Raw genomic sequence first — 18,517 nt, 5'->3', positions numbered from 1 at the left:
TCAAAGCCACACTAAACTGAGAACCCAGTAAACCCAAGTGAAATGGAGAAAGAGAGGGAGAGAGAGAGAGAGAGAGAGAGAGAGAGAGAGAGAGAGAGAGAGAGAGAGAGAGAGAGAGAGAGAGAGAGAGAGAGAGAGAGAGAGAGAGGGGGGGGGAGGTGGAGAGAGAGAAATAATAAAGAGATGGAGGGAACAACAACACATACCTCATTATTATGATTAGAACCATCTATCAGCCATACCTATAGACTTATAAAATAATCTGAGCTCAGGTGTGCATCCAGCTGGTCCCTGTGAGCATTGACACACACACACACACACAGACCTGCAAGTCATTTGATTACCCAGGAGTCATCAAGGAAAGAGCAATAATAAAATAATGACACGTAGGGTGTGTCTGCGCCTGCGTTTATGTGTTCTCTAAGCCGACCCCACTACCAACAAATTTAATCAGCATATTACACTTGCATCACCCATCAAAACAAAACTCCAAAGTAATCCATTAGAACACCTTGACCATGTCCCAAAAGGCACCCTTTACCCTACGGCATCTGGTCAAAAGTAGTACACTATAAAGGGAATAGGGTGCCATTTGGGACGCATCCCTTGATCCCTTAGGAACACTCAATCAATCAATCCTTATAGATTAATTATCATTCTACAATTATTCATAGAAACACTCATGGACACACTAAATACGTATTAACACACTTGGCACTGTTCTAAGGTCAATCCCTTTTTCATATCTACCATTAGAACACCTCAACCCGTTATAGAAACACTCAACCAATCAATCAGTCATTATTGATGAATTATCATTACAGAAACATGAACGGTTTAAAGTTAGACCATTATTGAAACACTCATGAACACACTAAATATTAACTGCTCTATTCTGACACATGGTATCATGTAGAGGTCAATAGATTTTTCATATCTAGCCAAAAACCTTGGAGGACAGGCAGAACAGAGCACAGACAGCCGGATGGGCGGAATGATGGAGGGACGGACAGACAGACAGGAGACAGACTGGACAAGTTTATACTGTGCAACAGTACACCAGTGGAGGCTGGCTCATAATAATGTCCAGAACTGAGCAAATGTAATGGCATCAAACACCTGGAAACCATGTGTTTGATACCATTCCACTGATTCTGCTCCAGTCATTCCCACGAGCCCGTTCTCCCCAATTAAGGTGCCACCAACCTCCTGTGCAGTACACACATAGAGACACAAATACATACAGTATACCAATGTAAACAGACAAGTATGTTCACACACACGCATACACATACAGGAAAAGCACAGACTATATACTCAGACAGTATGCTACACGGAGAGAACACACACATTCACAATGACATGCGGGTTGGAGATTAGAGTAGTGGGGGCAGGCAGCTCGTAAAAAAAATGCAGCCAGCCTGCGTCAGAGAGGACAGCGTAGGGGTCTAGCACTCGCAATGTTTCCCTGTGTGTGTGTGTGCTATGAGCTAGTTGTATATGTTGTTACTGGCACTGTAAAGCTAAAAGCCTTAGCTAAGCATAGGGATGGTGTGGTAACTGGCCCATTGTCAGTCAAGGTAGTTTTCCAATTGTTGTTCAACTGAGCCCAGGGATGTGGGAGAGGTCACTCTCACTTCCACACACACACACACCTTATCTAAACACACTCGTACCGGTGCACAAAGGGACAGATGTATCTAGATACAGTATATACCGACAAACACACCCAACCACACACATACACAGACACGTAGGATTTGGGAATTTTGCATGAGACGAAGCCTCGTGCTATTCTTTCCCCCCACGCAAGGCGAGGGAGAGAAGGGGAGAGAGAGAGAGAGAGAGAATAATAGACTACATTTCTCTCTATGCACATTTATAACAACTACAATAACGACAATGCACGGCAACAATGGGCCAGTTAAAGGGATTAGAGCGGTGGAACGAGGCAGGAGGAAGGAGGAGAGGAGAAAAGAACAAAAGATGGAAAGAGAGAAAGAGAGGGAAGACAAAGTGGACAGTAGCTAGAGTTTAGAAGGAAGGAAGGAGGAAGACAAAACAATGAAGAAAGAGAGAGGAGACAAATCAGGCAGAAAATCTAGAGTTGAGCAGAAGGAACAAAATATAGATAGCTGCCTTTCTGCATAGTCATAATGATGTGACCAGCAAAACACAACACAACTAAAGCATATGGATTTAACTAAAGCATATTGCTACTGTGAAAGATATACACTTTTCCCATGGTACGGTAGAAGTCACCTACTAATCTTTTAGTAATAAGTTGATATGGAAATCTGTGCTTGTTTTATATTCTTACATTAACATGAAGTTCTTACTACAAAGCTTAGACTCCTTTTTTCAACAGTATTGACAATTTAGAATACTCATGATTGAATACTCAAGTACACCCGCCCATCGTTACTATGAACGCACATTCAATTTAAGCCTGGTTGCAAGTCTGTACATTTCTTGTTCATGACAACCAGGCTACATCAGAATGAACTTAACATTATAAAACATAGCTAGGTAGCTACTCTACTCTAGCTAGTGGTTTTGCCTACTCTGAAAAGCAGCGTCAATGTCGTCAGATATTTGCCTATAAAAAAATTTGTCAAAAAGAAAAAAGCGAATTTATAGCAACAAACACACATTGATAACAACAAACAATGGTCTTACTGTTCTAAAATTCCATCGACCTCCATCCCTACGCATTGATTTCACCAGAGAGCAAACACAAACAGATACAAACGGGTGGCAATAAAATAATCACACATACACACAGACAGACATACACATTCAGTAATGCAAGCTGAATACATCTGACAGGTGAAAAGAGGCAAACACTGGGCTTTATTCAAACTCTCACACACACACAAAAACATAACACACTCACACACTTTATCATAGTGAGTCAATATTGGAGCTGCAGGATTTGAATAGGGCGAGACTAGCTACCAGTGCACCTGTGTTCAAGTCATCAATCATTCAACACACATACACACACACACACACACACACACACACGCACGCACGCACACACACGCACACACACACAGCGTTAGTCGTGGATATAGGATATGTACACAGTCAAATCAGGAGCTGCACTGGCAGGATGGAGAGATAAAGAAGGAAAGAAGATGGGGAGAGGAGCGACAGAACATGCAAATGTTAGTAGGGAAACTAAACAGAGCAGGACGAGAGAGAGAGAGAAAGAAAGAGATAGAAGGAGCGAGAGTAGGAGCGAAAGAGGGAGCAAGAGAGAGAGAGAGCTGGTGGGAGCGAGAGAGATCGAGGAAGCGAGAGAGAAAGTGAGAGATAGGAGCGAGAGAGAGAGAGAGAGAGAGAGAGAGCAAATGTAATAGAGAGGAGTGTGGGCTGCTGTTTTATTGGAGTATCAGTAACAGAGTATTGGAGCATGTGTGTGTGTGTGGGAGTGGAAGACCAGAGTCTCTGGTACTGGTCACCTGTCAGAACACCCAGGAAGAGAACACACACTACCTCCCAACTCCTCTCCCTCCAGCCAGTTCGCTCAAGATCCACTGCGAAATTAGACGTCCGTCCAGGTAAACCAGACGTCAGGAGATTCCTTCAAAACCGGCCACTAGGGGCAACGTTGAGCGTTACAAGAATCAAGTAGGCTTGAGTTTTGCTAGGGCAGGGATTCCTAAACTTTTTTACCCACAACCCCATTTTCATATCTGAAAATTCTCACGACCCCAACCATTGAAAAAACTAAAAAATGTAATTAACAGACAATGTTTACTTTTTTAATTGGGGTTATGGCAGTCAATTGCAAAACATTCTAACAGTATTTCTTATTACTATTTTCTCCCCAATTGCGATCCAATTACAGTCTTGTCTCATCGCTGCAACTCCCCAACGGGCTCGGGAGAGGCGAAGGTCGAGTCATGCGTCCTCCGGAACATGACCTGCCAAACCACGCTCCTTAACACCCGCCCGCACCAATGTGTCGGAGGAAACACTGCGATGCAGTGCCTTAGACCGCTGCGCTACTCGGGAGGCCCCTCTAACAGTATTTCTGATTGTATTCTCAACTCACCATCATATAATTTTAATGTGGGGCTATAACAGTCAATTGCAAATTAGTCTGACATAATTTCTTATTTCACCAGCAATAATGACATGGGTATGCTTGATGCATGTCGGCTCGGAGCATCTCAAAGTCAGGGGCGTGGTCGACAGTGCGCACCTCATCACTCCTGTCATATCCCACCTGGATCGATATTCATTTTAATGCAGACGAGAACACTGCATCAGTGTACTATGAGTTTTAATGCTCAGAGGGAGACGGCACAGTATTCCCTTTGAGTCAGGATTAAAAACTCCTCCATAGTGACCCGTGAATGAGTTGTCTGCAGCATTCGGTCACATGACAACTCGATCAGCTGTCGATTTCACTTACCGGCATGTCAACTGAACCAGGATCACAGTCAAATGGATTTCGCTGATTCGGTCACTCATCTGTATAATGTTTTTGTATTTCCTCTGCATGCTTGCATTCAGTTCTTTCGGTTTCCCAAATATGTCTGTTACATAGGCAAGGAGACATTTTCTTTTCGTAACACAGAAAGTCAAAGTCTGTTCTTTACATCCATTGCAAATGACAACAGTTCCTCTCTCAATTCAAAAAATCTTTCCAACACTCCCCCTCGATAACCACCAAGCCTTGGTGTGAAATAGAACATTGTCATGCTCTGATCTCATATCGCCACATAGTTTTGCGAACAGGCGTGCGTGATGTAGTTTAAAATCGAATTTGCCTGCTGCATATCTCGGAGTTCTGCGCTCAGCTCTTTTGCCACCAGTTACTCTCGATGTATCCATTATACACTACATTACTAAAAGTATGTGGACACCTGCTCGTCAAACATCTCATTCCAAAATCATGGGCATTAATATGGAGTTGGTCCCCCCTTTGCTGCTATAACAGCCTCCACTCTTCTGGGAAGGCTTTGTACTAGATGTTGGAACATTGGTGCAGGGACTTGCTTCCATTCAGCCACAAGAGCATTAGTGAGGTCGGGCACTGATGTTGGCCGATTATTAGGCCTGGCTCGCAGTCTACGTTCCAATTCATCACAAAGGCATTTGATGGGGTTGAGGTCAAGGCTCTGTGCAGGCCAGTCAAGTTCTTCCACACCAATCTCGACCAACAATTTCTGTATGGACCTCGCTATGTGCACGGGGGAATTGTCATGCTGAAACAGGCAAGGGCCTTCCCCAAACTGAGCCACAAAGTTGGAAGCACAGAATTGTCTAGAATGTCATTGTATGCTGTAGTGTTAAGATTTCCCTTCACTGGAACTAAGGGGCCTAGCCCGAACCATGAAAAACAGCCCCAGACCATTATTCCTCCTCCACCAAACTTTACAGTGGGCACTATGCATTGGGACAGGTAGCATTCTCCTGGCATCCGCCAAACCTAGATTTGTCCGTCAGACTGCCAGATGGTGAAGCGTGATTCATCACTCCAGAGAATGCATTTCCACTGCTCCAGAGTCCAATGGTCCTCTGTAGCTCAGCTGGTAGAGCACGGCGCTTGTAACGCCAAGGTAGTGGGTTCGATCCCCGGGACCACCCATACATAAAAATGTATGCACGCATGACTGTAAGTCGCTTTGGATAAAAGCGTCTGCTAAATGGCATATATATAATATATATATACAATGGCGGCGAGCTTTACACCACTCCAGTCGACACTTGGCATTGCGCATGGTGATCTTAGGCTGCTCAGCCATGGAAACCCATTTCATGAAGCTCCCGACAAACCGTTATTGTGCTGATGTTGCTTCCAGAGGCAGTTTGGAACTCGGTAGTGAGTGTTGAAACCGAGGTCAGCTCTCAGCGATCCCGTTCTGTGAGCTTGTGTGGCCTACCACTTCGCGGCTGAGCCGTTGTTGCTCCTAGACGTTTCCTCTTCACAATAACAGCGCTTACAGTTGACCGAGAGAGCTCTATCAGGGCGAACTAACTTGTTGGAAAGGTGGCATCCTATGACGGTGCCACGTTGAAAGTCACTGAGCTCTTCAGTAAGGCCATTCTATTGCCAATGTTTGACTATGGAGATTGCATGGGTGTGTGCTCGATTTTATACACCTGTCAGCAACGGGTATGGCTGAAATAGCCGAATCCACTAATTTGAAGTGGTGTCCACATACTTTTATATAGTTTAGCTCAGTGTGTGTATCATACAATGCGTCCATATGGCAGATGGAGACACATTCATAACTAGAGTGCAGAGGCCTGCCCGCCGTCCAGTGATAGATGGAGCCTCATCTGTGCAAAAGCCCACCATTTGATCCCATGGAATCTGTTTTCCATCAGTATAGCCACACAGCACACTGAACATAGCCTGTGCAGTTTCATGCTCGGGAATCGTGAGACAGAACAATTTGTCCTCGTGAATAGAATCCCCCGACATGTAGCGAACTAAAGTCAATGCACGTGCATCTTGGCCCTCACAACTAAAGTCCATTTGGAGAGCACAAGCTGGGGAGTTTTTAAAGTCGTTCAGTCAGAGTTTCCACTTGATTGATAGCTATAGAATCAATTCTTAGTTTCACAGTGTAATCTGTCAAAGGTATTGATGTGAGTTTCTGTGCCTTTGCCTCCCCACACATTGTTTTCACCATATCAATTGAGGCCGGTAATATCAAAGTTTGTGCAATAGTGTGTGGTTTCATAGCGTGGCAGGCTTAGCCATTCACCGTGGGAATGATTCAAGTGCAATGCTCAAGTGCAGCCGATCTAAGGGTGCTCTCTAGTTCAATTTTTACTTTTAGATTTGAATAATTTTCATTCAGATGTTTAAGGTTAGCCACATTACAATGATTTTGAGAGACAAAGATGATATTATATACTGTATATAAACTCAGCAAAAAAAGAAACGTCCCTTTTTCAGGACCCTGTCTTTCAAAGATAATTCGTAAAAATCCAAATAACTTCACAGATCTTCATTGTAAAGGGTTTAAACACTGTTTCCCATGCTTGTTCAATGAACCATAAACAATTAATGAACATGCACCTGTGGAACGGTCGTTAAGACACTAACAGCTTACAGACGGTAGGCAATTAAGGTCACAGTAATGAAAACTTAGGACACTAAAGAGGCCTTTCTACTGACTCTGAAAAACACCAAAAGAAAGATGCCCAGGGTCCCTGCTCATCTGCGTGAACGTGCCTTAGGCATGCTGCAAGAAGGCATGAGGACTGCAGATGTGGCCAGGGCAATAAATTGCAATGTCCGTACTGTGAGACGCCTAAGACAGCGCTACAGGGAGACAGGACGGACAGCTGATCGTCCTCGCAGTGGCAACATGTAACAACAACTGCACAGGATCGGTACATCCGAACATCACACCTGCGGGACAGATACAGGATGGCAACATCAACTGCCCGAGTTACACCAGGAACGCACAATCCCTCCATCAGTGCTCAGACTGTCCGCAATAGGCTGAGAGAGGCTGGACTGAGGGCTTGTAGGCCTGTTGTAAGGCAGGTCCTCACCAGACATCACCGGCAACAACGTCGCCTATGGGCACAAACCCACCGTCGCTGGACCAGACAGGACTGGCAAAAAGTGCTCTTCACTGACGAGTCGCGGTTTTGTCTCACCATGGGTAATGGTCAGATTCGCGTTTATCGTCGAAGGAATGAGCGTTACACCGAGGCCTGTACTCTGGAGCGGGATCGATTTGGAGGTGGAGGGTCCGTCATGGTCTGGGGCAGTGTGTCACAGCATCATCGGACTGAGCTTGTTGTCATTGCAGGCAATCTCAACGCTGTGCGTTACAGGGAAGACATCTTCCTCCCTCATGTGGTACCCTTCCTGCAGGCTCATCCTGACATGACCCTCCAGCTTGACAATGCCACCAGCCATACTGCTCGTTCTGTGCGTGATTTCCTGCAAGACAGGAATGTCAGTGTTCTGCCATGGCCAGCGAAGACCCCGGATCTCAATCCTATTGAGCACGTCTGGGACCTGTTGGATCAGACGGTGAGGGCTAGGGCCATTCCCCCCAGAAATGTCCGGGAACTTGCAGATGCCTTGGTGTAAGAGTGGGGTAACATCTCACAGCAAGAACTGGCAAATCTGGTGCAGTCCATGAGGAGAAGATGCACTGCAGTACTTAATGCAGCTGGTGGCCACACCAGATACTGACTGTTACTTTTGATTTTGACCCCCCCTTTGTTCAGGGACACATTATTAAATTTCTGTTAGTCACATGTCTGTGGAACTTGTTCAGTTTATGTCTCAGTTGTTGAATGTTGTTATGTTCATACAAATATTTACACGTTTGCTGAAAATAAACGCAGTTGACAGTGAGGACGTTTCTTTTTTTGCTGAGTTTATATTATTTCTTTACTAGGATTTTCTCAATTTTCCCGTGACCCCATTTTCATATCAGGCGACCCCTAGTTTGGGATCCGCTGTGGTAGGGCGTTGTGGAAGGGGATGGCGGATGGACATAAGCCGCGAGCCCCGGCTCTGAGGGTTGCGTGTTCAATCCCAGAGCTAGGCATTCGGTTTTTTTGTGTGTTTTTCTTTTACCGTACCCTAAACCTTAACCCTCAACTTAACCATTCCGAATTAATGCCCAAACGTAACCGTGGAGTTGTTTTTGTTTTCAGGCTATGCGCGAGCTCCGGCTCCGAGGGTCACGTGTTCAATCCCAGTGCTAGGCACTCGTTTTTTTTACTCTATCCCAAACCATAAGCCGTTAACCATTCGGAATGAATGCCTAAATTGAACCTTCGAAATTTGACGTCTATGGACCAACGTCTGATTCTGCAGTGAGACTGTGAGAACTTGTTGCAGCCTCCACCACTAAGCCTTGCATATCCAACATCAGGGGCCGTATGTTTCAAGCTTCTCAGAGTAAGAGTACTGATCTAGGATCAGTAATATATGCCATTTAGAAGTAGTCTCCTGTCCATCTTATTAATCTAAAAGGCTAAACTGATCCTAAAATCAGCAGTCCTTCTCAGAGACGCTTGATTCTCTCAGCCCACCTTCCCTTCGGCCTCCCTTGGAGATGTGAGAGGGAGGGCTGTAATAGAGAATTCAATTTCTATCTTTGGCTCTCTCTCTTCCCTTATTCCTCCCCCCTCTCTCCGTTTATTCCCCTCTCTCGCTCCCTCTTTTCACCTGCTGTGACGGCTACCCTGAGGCAGACCTTTAATTTAGAGCCCAATGTCACATTTCATACACTTACACACACTAGTGATGGGGGGAAAAAATCTATAGTTACATATCGCAATATTATTTTTGGACGATAGTATATTGACATTTGACTTCAAGTATCGATTTGTAAAAAAAAACTACTGTAGGCCGTGTTAGCTAGCGCTAGTCGGCTGTACACGCGGCAAAACTCCGGTATTTTTCATCCTATTGATTGTTCTCAATCTCCTTTTTAAATAGTGACCCAACATGTTTTCAGCACTTTTATTTCCCTGACTGATCAAAACTCGTTTTCTCATGCTCTCTCGTCTCTCTGCAGCAGACATATAATGACCAATATATTTGGAGCACCAAATCGCAATTAAAAATTGCTTTATCCAATCGCAATACATATAGAATCGTGAGAATCACAATACATAACTTATCGACACCTAAGTATCGTGATAATATCGTATTGTGAGGGCCCTGGCAATACCCAGCCCTAACACACACACACACACACACACACACACACACACACACACACACACACACAGGCTAGAACAATTAACAATTAATCAATTAAAGAGAGTCTAAGCTCTTCTGTTAATCCATTCCTTACACAGATAGGGACAGATCAGGTAAAGGGAATAACAGTAGGTGAGACAAAAATAAAATCCAGGCCATTGGCATCTACCTAAAAGGACAGGTGGAGAATGTACCACGCACACACGCCATGGGAACACACGCAAACACACACAGCATATGGAGATACACACACACAATCCATTTGTAAGTGACAGAGGTACAACCTAAAAGAGATCCTCTTAAAACTACCAGACATGAGGGAGTAGTCCGTCTCTCCTCTTTCTCCCTTCTTCTACCTCCTCTCTCTTCTTCACTCCTTTCTCTCCTCTCACTCAATGTCTTTCTCTCTCCCCCTCCCTCGCCTATGTCTCTTCTTCTCACTCATCTCTCTTCCTCTTTTTTTCCCTCTCTCTTCTCTGAAAAGTGTTTTTGTTTCAGTGAGGTCAGTCAGTCCATCACTATCCTGTTCTATCCATCCATCCATCCCACGCTTGTACTCTTCATGCACCATTTGGGACTGTCTCTGTTCTGTTCTCTTCTCCTCCTCCTCTCCTCCGCTCTAATAACATAGGGAGGAACAGGGGGATCTGAGGAATTCCTTAATGCTCAGGGAGGATACCTCTTTGTACTTACAGGAGTGTGTGTATGTATGTATGTATGTATGTATGTGTGTATGTGTATGTGTATGTGTATGTGTGTGTGTGTGTGTGTGTGTGTGTGTGTGTGTGTGTGTGTGTGTGTGTGTGTGTGTGTGTGTGTGTGTGTTAAGAGGGGCCAGACAGGGTTGCAGTTCACTTCACTCTTTCATCACTCTCTCTCTCCATTTAGTTCCCACTGTCTCCCCCTGTGCTCCTCTCTGCCTCTGTGTCTCTAACCACTAAAGTGGTGTAACACCACTACAATAGTCAGAAACTTCACCCCAAGGCTTTCTATCACCCAATACACATCACTGGCAAATCAAATCGTATTTGTCACATGCGCTGAATACAACAGGTGTAGACTTTACCATGAAATGCTTACTTACGAGCACTTTCCCAATAATGCAGAGTTAAAAAGAAATTTTTTTGAATAAAGGACATAGTAACACAATAAAATACTAACAACGAGACTACATACAAGGAGTACCGGTACCGAGTCAATGCCCCAGGGCACGAGGCAGTTGAGGCAATTGACACATGGCAGCACTGACGTTAAAGTGAGAGTTCACACCAAAAGTATTTTTGTTTTACCTCAGAAGTGTTGAAATGAGTCCACGTCCCAGGTCGTTGAACTGAACTGAGAACCCGTGGCCTTGGGTTGTTCCCCATTGTACAACCGTGTGTGTGTGTGTGTGTGTGTGTGTGTGTGATGTGATGTGAGCGTATCTAACTGCAATAAAAGGACAACTGGCTTGCGGGCGGTTACAATGCGTTCTACATCACACCCACTCCTCTACGCCTCCTCTCTATCTGTCTCTGTAGTGAGAAAAGCGAGGGAGTCAGAGAGAGAGAAAGAAGCAAAGAGCGAGAGAGAGAGAGAGTAGGGACCAGATTGAGAGGGCCAGTAAAAAAATAAGTGTTACTTTTTTTCTTAGACTAATCTGAAAGCATAGCACACCGGATGCATGACACCTATTTCTTGCAAGCAGCCTCCTGCTTACCGTCTGTGAATCTATGGATGCATCCTAAATGGAACCCTATTCCCTTTATAGTGCACTACTTTAGACCAGGGCCCATATTGCCTAGGGCTGGACCATATATCCAATTAATTTGATTAATTCAAATGTATGTTTTAGTGCAATGTTCCAAATGCCTGTATCGCAAGAATCGAGATTTTGTCTTTTGGGTCTCATCTCCTTCACTCCTTCTGTGCACCAACCCCTCCCCCTGCCACTCACAACAACAAAGATAAAAGATGACTTCGTCCTCTAACAAACGAGCAGTTTCAATTCACTATTTGCATTTGAGGTTTGGTCCAACAGAATCGGTCGATTCCCCGTTTATGTTTCAACTACTAAAACCCAAGTATCAATGAACATGATTGTAGAAAACGACGTTTCTCAGTTTCTGTCGCGTGCTGCGTTGCGGTACCACGTACCGTTAGCAGCATTTTAGCCACATACTGTTATGTGCTAGCTGTCTAGTCTGTGTTTTATAAATGTGCAATGAACATAAAAAGGGGCATTTATATAAGGAATTGGCAACTCGTTCTCATTCTGAGAAATAAGCATATTCTTATCCAGGTAGGCCACGATTTCAACATCTAAACAAAGTGAACAGGCTATGTTGTTCAAACAGTTGGAGGGCTTATTCATAACAGTTCAACTGTTCTACCTTGTTAGCAAGCAAATAGAGCCAGGTTGGCTAGACTTATAAAGATTAGCTGACTACTCACTAGCACGTGTGCTTAACATATTGTTTATGAGACCGGTGTTAATTTTCTATAATGCCTGCTACCAGAAGTTGGTCATCATTAGCGGATGTGCATTGTTCTGATTAAATTTGTAACAAAAAGGGAATTTTCATAGATAGACTTGAAAGCCAGATCAGTGATTATTACAAAAAAAGCAGGTGAAACTATTTTGATAAAATAATTATCTTATTAGTGCCTACCGCAAGTTTTATTCAGCTTTTTCTGTGTGTTTTTATTTGGTCAGTTGGCAAAAGAACACCACCGTTATAATCTGGTATAGACTACAACATCCCACACACACATTAAGACAGATAAAACACACCACACACACAAACAGAGAGAAAAGGAAACCACATTAAAAACGTTCAATTATTTTTCTTCCTCAAATGGTCACATTTAACTGAGAAAGGATAACATTTAACTAGCTCCATATGTAGGCTATTTCATATGGACACAGAGAGAGAGAGAGAGAGAGAGAGAGAGAGAGAGAGAGAGAGAGAGAGAGAGAGAGAGAGAGAGAGAGAGAGAGAGAGAGAGAGAGAGAGAGAGAGAGAGAGAAACAGTCAGAATGAAAGAGCCCGTGAGAAAGAATTATTTGTATTTATTTATATACAGTATATAGCCTATTGTGAATTGCCCATAAGTTTGAAAAAAATTGAGATATGATCTTTAGGCCATATCGCCCAGTGCTAATAGTGCCGATAGGGTTCTGGTCAAAAGTTGTGCACTATGTAGGGAATAGGGTGCTATTTGAGACTATGCCAGTCAATAGGCCTAGCCTACCGCAAGTTTTATTCAGCTTTTTTGGTGTGTTTTTATTTGGTCAGTTGGCAAAAGAACACCACCGTTATAATCTGGTATAGACTACAACATCCCACGTCCCACACACACATTAAGACAGATAAAACCCACCACACCACACACACACACTGAGAGAAAAGGAAACCACATAAAAAACGTTCATTTGTTTTACTTCCTCAAATGCTCACATTTAACTGAGAAAGGAGGGAGGATCAAATGTAACTTGCTCCATATGTAGGCTATTTCATATGGACACATATACATATAAATTAATTACTTAAAAATCATACAATGTGATTTTCTGGATTTTTGTTTTCGATTCCGTCTCTCACAGTTGAAGTGTACCTATGATAAAAATGACAGACCTCTACATGCTTTGTAAGTCGGAAAACCTGCAAAATCGGCAGTGTATCAAATACTTGTTCTCCCCACTGTGTGTGTATATATATATATATATATATATACATTTTTGACATGCGTTTTTCTGGATTTTTTTTGTTGTTATTCTGTCTTTCACTTTTCAAATAAACCTACCATTAAAATTGTAGACTGATCATGTCTTTGTCAGTGGGTAAACGTTCCAAATCAGCAGGGGATCAAATACTTTTTTCCCTCACTGTATATACAGTATCTCACAAAAGTGAGTACACCCCTCATATTTTTGTAAATATTTGAGTATATCTTTTCATGTGACAACACTGAAGAAATGACACTTTGATACAATGTAAAGTAGTGAGTGTACAGCTTGTATATCAGTGTAAATTTGCTGTCCCTTCAAAATAGCTCAACACACAGCCATTAATGTCTAAACCGCTGGCAACAAAAGTGAGTACACCCCTAAGTGAAAATGTCAAAATTGGGCCCAATTAGCCATTTTCCCTCCCCGGTATCATGTGACTCGTTAGTGTTACAAGGTCTCAGGTGTGAATGGGGAGCAGGTGTGTTAAATGTGGTGTCATCGCTCTCACACTCCCTCATACTGGTCACTGGAAGTTCAACATGGCACATCATGGCAAAGAACTCTCTGAGGATCTGAAAAAAAGAATTGTTGCTCTACATAAAGATGGCCTGGGCTATAAGAAGATTGCCAAGACCCTGAAACTGAGCTGCAGCATGGTGGCCAAGACCATACAGCGGTTTAACAGGACAGGTTCCACTCAGAACAGGCCTCGCCATGGTCGACCAAAGAAGTTGAGTGCACGTGCTCAGCATCATATCCAGAGGTTGTCTTTGGGAAATAGACATATGAGTGCTGCCAGCATTGCTGCAGAGGTTGAAGGGGTGGGGGGTCATTCTGTCAGTGCTCAGACCATACGCCGCACACTGCATCAAATTGGTCTGCATGGCTGTCGTCCCAGAAGGAAGCCTCTTCTAAAGATGATGCACAAGAAAGCCCGCAAACAGTTTGCTGAAGACAAGCAGATTACTGGAACCATGTCCTGTGGTCTGATGAGACCAAGATAAACTTATTTGGTTCAGATGGTGTCAAGCGTGTGTGGCGGCAACCAGGTGAGGAGTACAAAGACAAGTGTGTCTTGCCTACAGTCAAGCATGGTGGTGGGAGTGTCATGGTCTGGGGCTGCATATATACAGTGGGGAGAACAAGTATTTGATACACTGCCGATTTTGCAGGTTTTCCTACTTACAAAGCATGTAGAGGTCTGTTATTTTTTATCATAGGTACACTTCAACTGTGAGAGAAAATCATATTGTATGATTTTTAAGTAATTAATTTGCATTTTATTGCATGACATCAGAAAAGCAGAACTTAATATTTGGTACAGAAACCTTTGTTTGCAATTACAGAGATCATACGTTTCCTGTAAGATTTCTGGCTCTCAGACCTGTAACTTCTTCATTAAGAGGCTCCTCTGTCCTCCACTCGTTACCTGTATTAATGGCACCTGTTTGAACTTGTTATCAGTATAAAAGACACCTGTCCACAACCTCAAACAGTCACACTCCAAACTCCACTATGGCCAAGACAAAAGAGCTGTCAAAGGACACCAGAAACAAAATTGTAGACATGCACCAGGCTGGGAAGACTGAATCTGCAATAGGTAAGCAGCTTGGTTTGAAGAAATCAACTGTGGGAGCAATTATTAGGAAATGGAAGACATACAAGACCACTGATAATCTCCCTCGATCTGGGGCTCCACGCAAGATCTCACCCCATGGGGTCAAAATGATCACAAGAACGGTGAGCAAAAATCTCAGAACCACACGGGGGGACCTAGTGAATGACCTGCAGAGAGCTGGGACCAAAGTAACAAAGCCTACCATCAGTAACACACTACGCCGCCAGGGACTCAAATCCTGCAGTGCCAGACGTGTCCCCCTGCTTAAGCCAGTACATGTCCAGTCCCGTCTGAAGTTTGCTAGAGTGCATTTGGATGATCCAGAAGAGGATTGGGAGAATGTCATATGGTCAGATGAAACCAAAATAGAACTTTTTGGTAAAAACTCAACTCGTCGTGTTTGGAGGACAAAGAATGCTGAGTTGCATCCAAAGAACACCATACCTACTGTGAAGCATGGGGGTGGAAACATCATGCTTTGGGGCTGTTTTTCTGCAAAGGGACCAGGACGACTGATCCATGTAAAGGAAAGAATGAATGGGGCCATGTATCGTGAGATTTTGAGTGAAAACCTCCTTCCATCAGCAAGGGCATTGAAGATGAAACGTGGCTGGGTCTTTCAGCATGACAATGATCCCAAACACACCGCCCGGGCAACGAAGTAGTGGCTTCGCATTTCAAGGTCCTGGAGTGGCCTAGCCAGTCTCCAGATCTCAACCCCATAGAAAATCTTTGGAGGGAGTTAAAAGTCTGTGTTGCCCAGCGACAGCCCCAAAACATCACTGCTCTAGAGGAGATCTGCATGAAGGAATGGGCCAAAATACCAGCAACAGTGTGTGAAAACCTTGTGAAGACTTACAGAAAACGTTTGACCTGTGTCATTGCCAACAAAGGGTATATAACAAAGTATTGAGAAACTTTTGTTATTGACCAAATACTTATTTTCCACCATAATTTGCAAATAAATTCATTAAAAATCCTACAATGTGATTTTCTGGAAAAAAAAATCTCATTATGTCTGTCATAGTTGACGTGTACCTATTATGAAAATTACAGGCCTCTCTCATCTTTTTAAGTGGGAGAACTTGCACAATTGGTGGCTGACTAAAAATATATATATGTGTGTGTGTATATATAAATATATGTGTATGTACAGTGCATTCGGAAAGTATTCGGACCCCTTGACTTTTCCACATTTTGTTACGTTACAGCCTTATTCTAAAATGGATTAAATTGCTGTTTTTTTCTCTCAGCAATCGACACACAATACCCCATAATGACAAAGGAAAACCAGTTTTTTTTTTTTATGTTGCTAATGTATAAAATCTGAAATATTACATTTACATAAGAAATTCAGACCCTTAACTCAGTACTTTGTTGAAGCGCCTTTGGCAGTGATTACAGCCTCAAGTCTTCTTGGGTATGACGCTACAAGCTTGGCACACATGTATGTGGGAGTTTCTCCATTCTACTCTGCCAATCCTTTCAAGCTCTGTCAGGTTGGATGGGGAGCTTCGCTGCACAACTATTTTCAGGTCCCTCCAGAGATGTTTGATCGGGTTCAAGTCCAGGCTCTGGCTGGGCCAATCAAGGACATTCAGAGACTTGTCCTGAAGCCACTCCTGCGTTGTCTTGGCTGTGTGCTTAGGGTCGTTATCATGTTGGAAGGTAAACCTTCACCCCAGTCTGAGGTCCTGAGCGCTCTGGAGCAGGTTTTCATCAAGGATTTCTCTGTACTTTGCTCCGTTCATCTTTCCCTCGAATCTCCCAGTCCCTGCCGCTGAAAAACATCCCCACAGCATGATGCTGCCACCACCATGCTTCACCATAGGGATGGTGCCAGGTTTCCTCCAGATGTGACACTTGGCATTCAGGCCAAAGAGTTCAATCTTGGTTTCATCAGACCAGAGAATCTTGTTTCTCATGGTCTGAGAGTCCTTTAGGTGCCTTTTGGCAAACTCCAAGCGGACTGTCAGGTGCCTTTTACTGAGGAGTGGCTTCCGTCTGGCCACTCTAGCGTAAAGGCCTGATTGGTGGAGTGCTGCAGAGATGGTTGTCCTTCTGGAAGGTTCTCCCATCTCCACAGAGGAACTCTGGAGCTCTGTCAGAGTGACCATCGGGTTCTCCGAATGCACTGTGTGTATATTATATATATCTCATAGGCTACTAAATAAAATGTCCAGTGACACACTGACGCGCCTAATGATGAAGATGAAGCCATAGGATACATTTTTCCCGCGATTGTATTTTGAAATGTGAATGGCAGTTCCCATTCAAATCAGGACTGGCATCCATTGCTAGTGTACCCATGAGTTTAACAGTCAAATTGCCAGGGTAAGAAGTTACAAAACCCTTCTATAGATTACATGTCTATGGCCACAACGCAACAAGCTCTAGTCTATATTTGTCTCGCATGCTGCCCAAACTGCGACCCTTCCGACTGTAGGCATACCAGTAACTGCCAAAATAAAGGAAACACTTGAGTAAACAAGGGATACAAAGTATATGTTATGGTATGGGGTGCTTTTTCCTGGCATGGTTTAGGCCCATTTATAGAATCTATGCCAAGGCGCATTGAATGTGTTCTGGCAGCTATGGTTGGCGCAACACCCTTTTAAGACACTTTATGCTATTGTTTCCTTAATTTTGGCAGATACTGTATGTGCTTGTGATAAAACTTAATCCACAGTTATTGTTTTTAAAACTATTGATCCTCTGTGGCTAAATTATGCTCTCTGGTGTATTTTGAACATTGTGGTTGGATAAAAAATTATAATAACTTTTAAAAAATAACGTATTTTTTCCTCTTGGGCCCAGCCCCTGACTCACAATTAACCAGTCACATTTATTTATTAGGCAGTTTTGTTTTTGTTTTCGTTAGTTACCCAATCAAAGCAGTGGCCCCCAGTTACCCATCTGGGCACCCTACCTCCTCTCTTCCCCCCATCTGATGATTAGCAGAGCGGCAGCAGCAGGCTGTCTACACTCATTGAGAGAGGGCTCCTGAGTCTTCCTGTGTTTGGTGGTTGCAGTGAAAAAGTATAACATATATAATACAGTATATATTTCCTTAGTTTTTTTATTAAAATTTTTGCTGCCTCTTGGGACCCCACGGGCCTGGGCCCAGGGGCTTCAGCCCCGGTAAGACCCTGCATTAATTCGGCCCTGGCGGTAGGCTAACCTACTGCAGTCTAGGTTGCATTGTAATAATAAGATTGTTTTCATGTTGACAATGATGACAACATGAAACAGTAACACGCACACAGTAATATAATTTTTATAAGTACTGTATCAAGACATCAAGTTGCTGGCTACAGTAGCCGAGTTCATCAACACTTGCTAGATCTGGTAGGAGTAGCCTAGAATTCATGATGTATTGAAGGTTGTTTGCAATGTAACCCCACCCTATGCGAATTCTGACAGCTGACAAACTGATCAACTGTTTTGCATTCTGGAAAACTGTATCGCCACAAGT

The 18,517-nt window shown here is 43.5% G+C and overlaps 1 protein-coding gene across 1 annotated transcript in view; it reads right to left on the bottom strand.

The window, feature by feature from the left end:
* Positions 1–18,517, bottom strand: part of LOC311132530 (arrestin red cell-like) — a gene marked incomplete at its 5' end in the record, with an annotated part of 44,298 nt that overhangs the window by 25,440 nt on the left and 341 nt on the right. The gene's annotated exons all lie outside the window — the stretch shown is intronic.

This window comes from Coregonus lavaretus (genome assembly GCF_964263955.1).
Source record: "Coregonus lavaretus genome assembly, chromosome: 7".
In the NCBI taxonomy this organism is placed as follows: domain Eukaryota; kingdom Metazoa; phylum Chordata; class Actinopteri; order Salmoniformes; family Salmonidae; genus Coregonus; species Coregonus lavaretus.
Note: the sequence above shows the minus strand (reverse complement) of the source record. Positions and strands in the feature narration are given on the sequence as shown.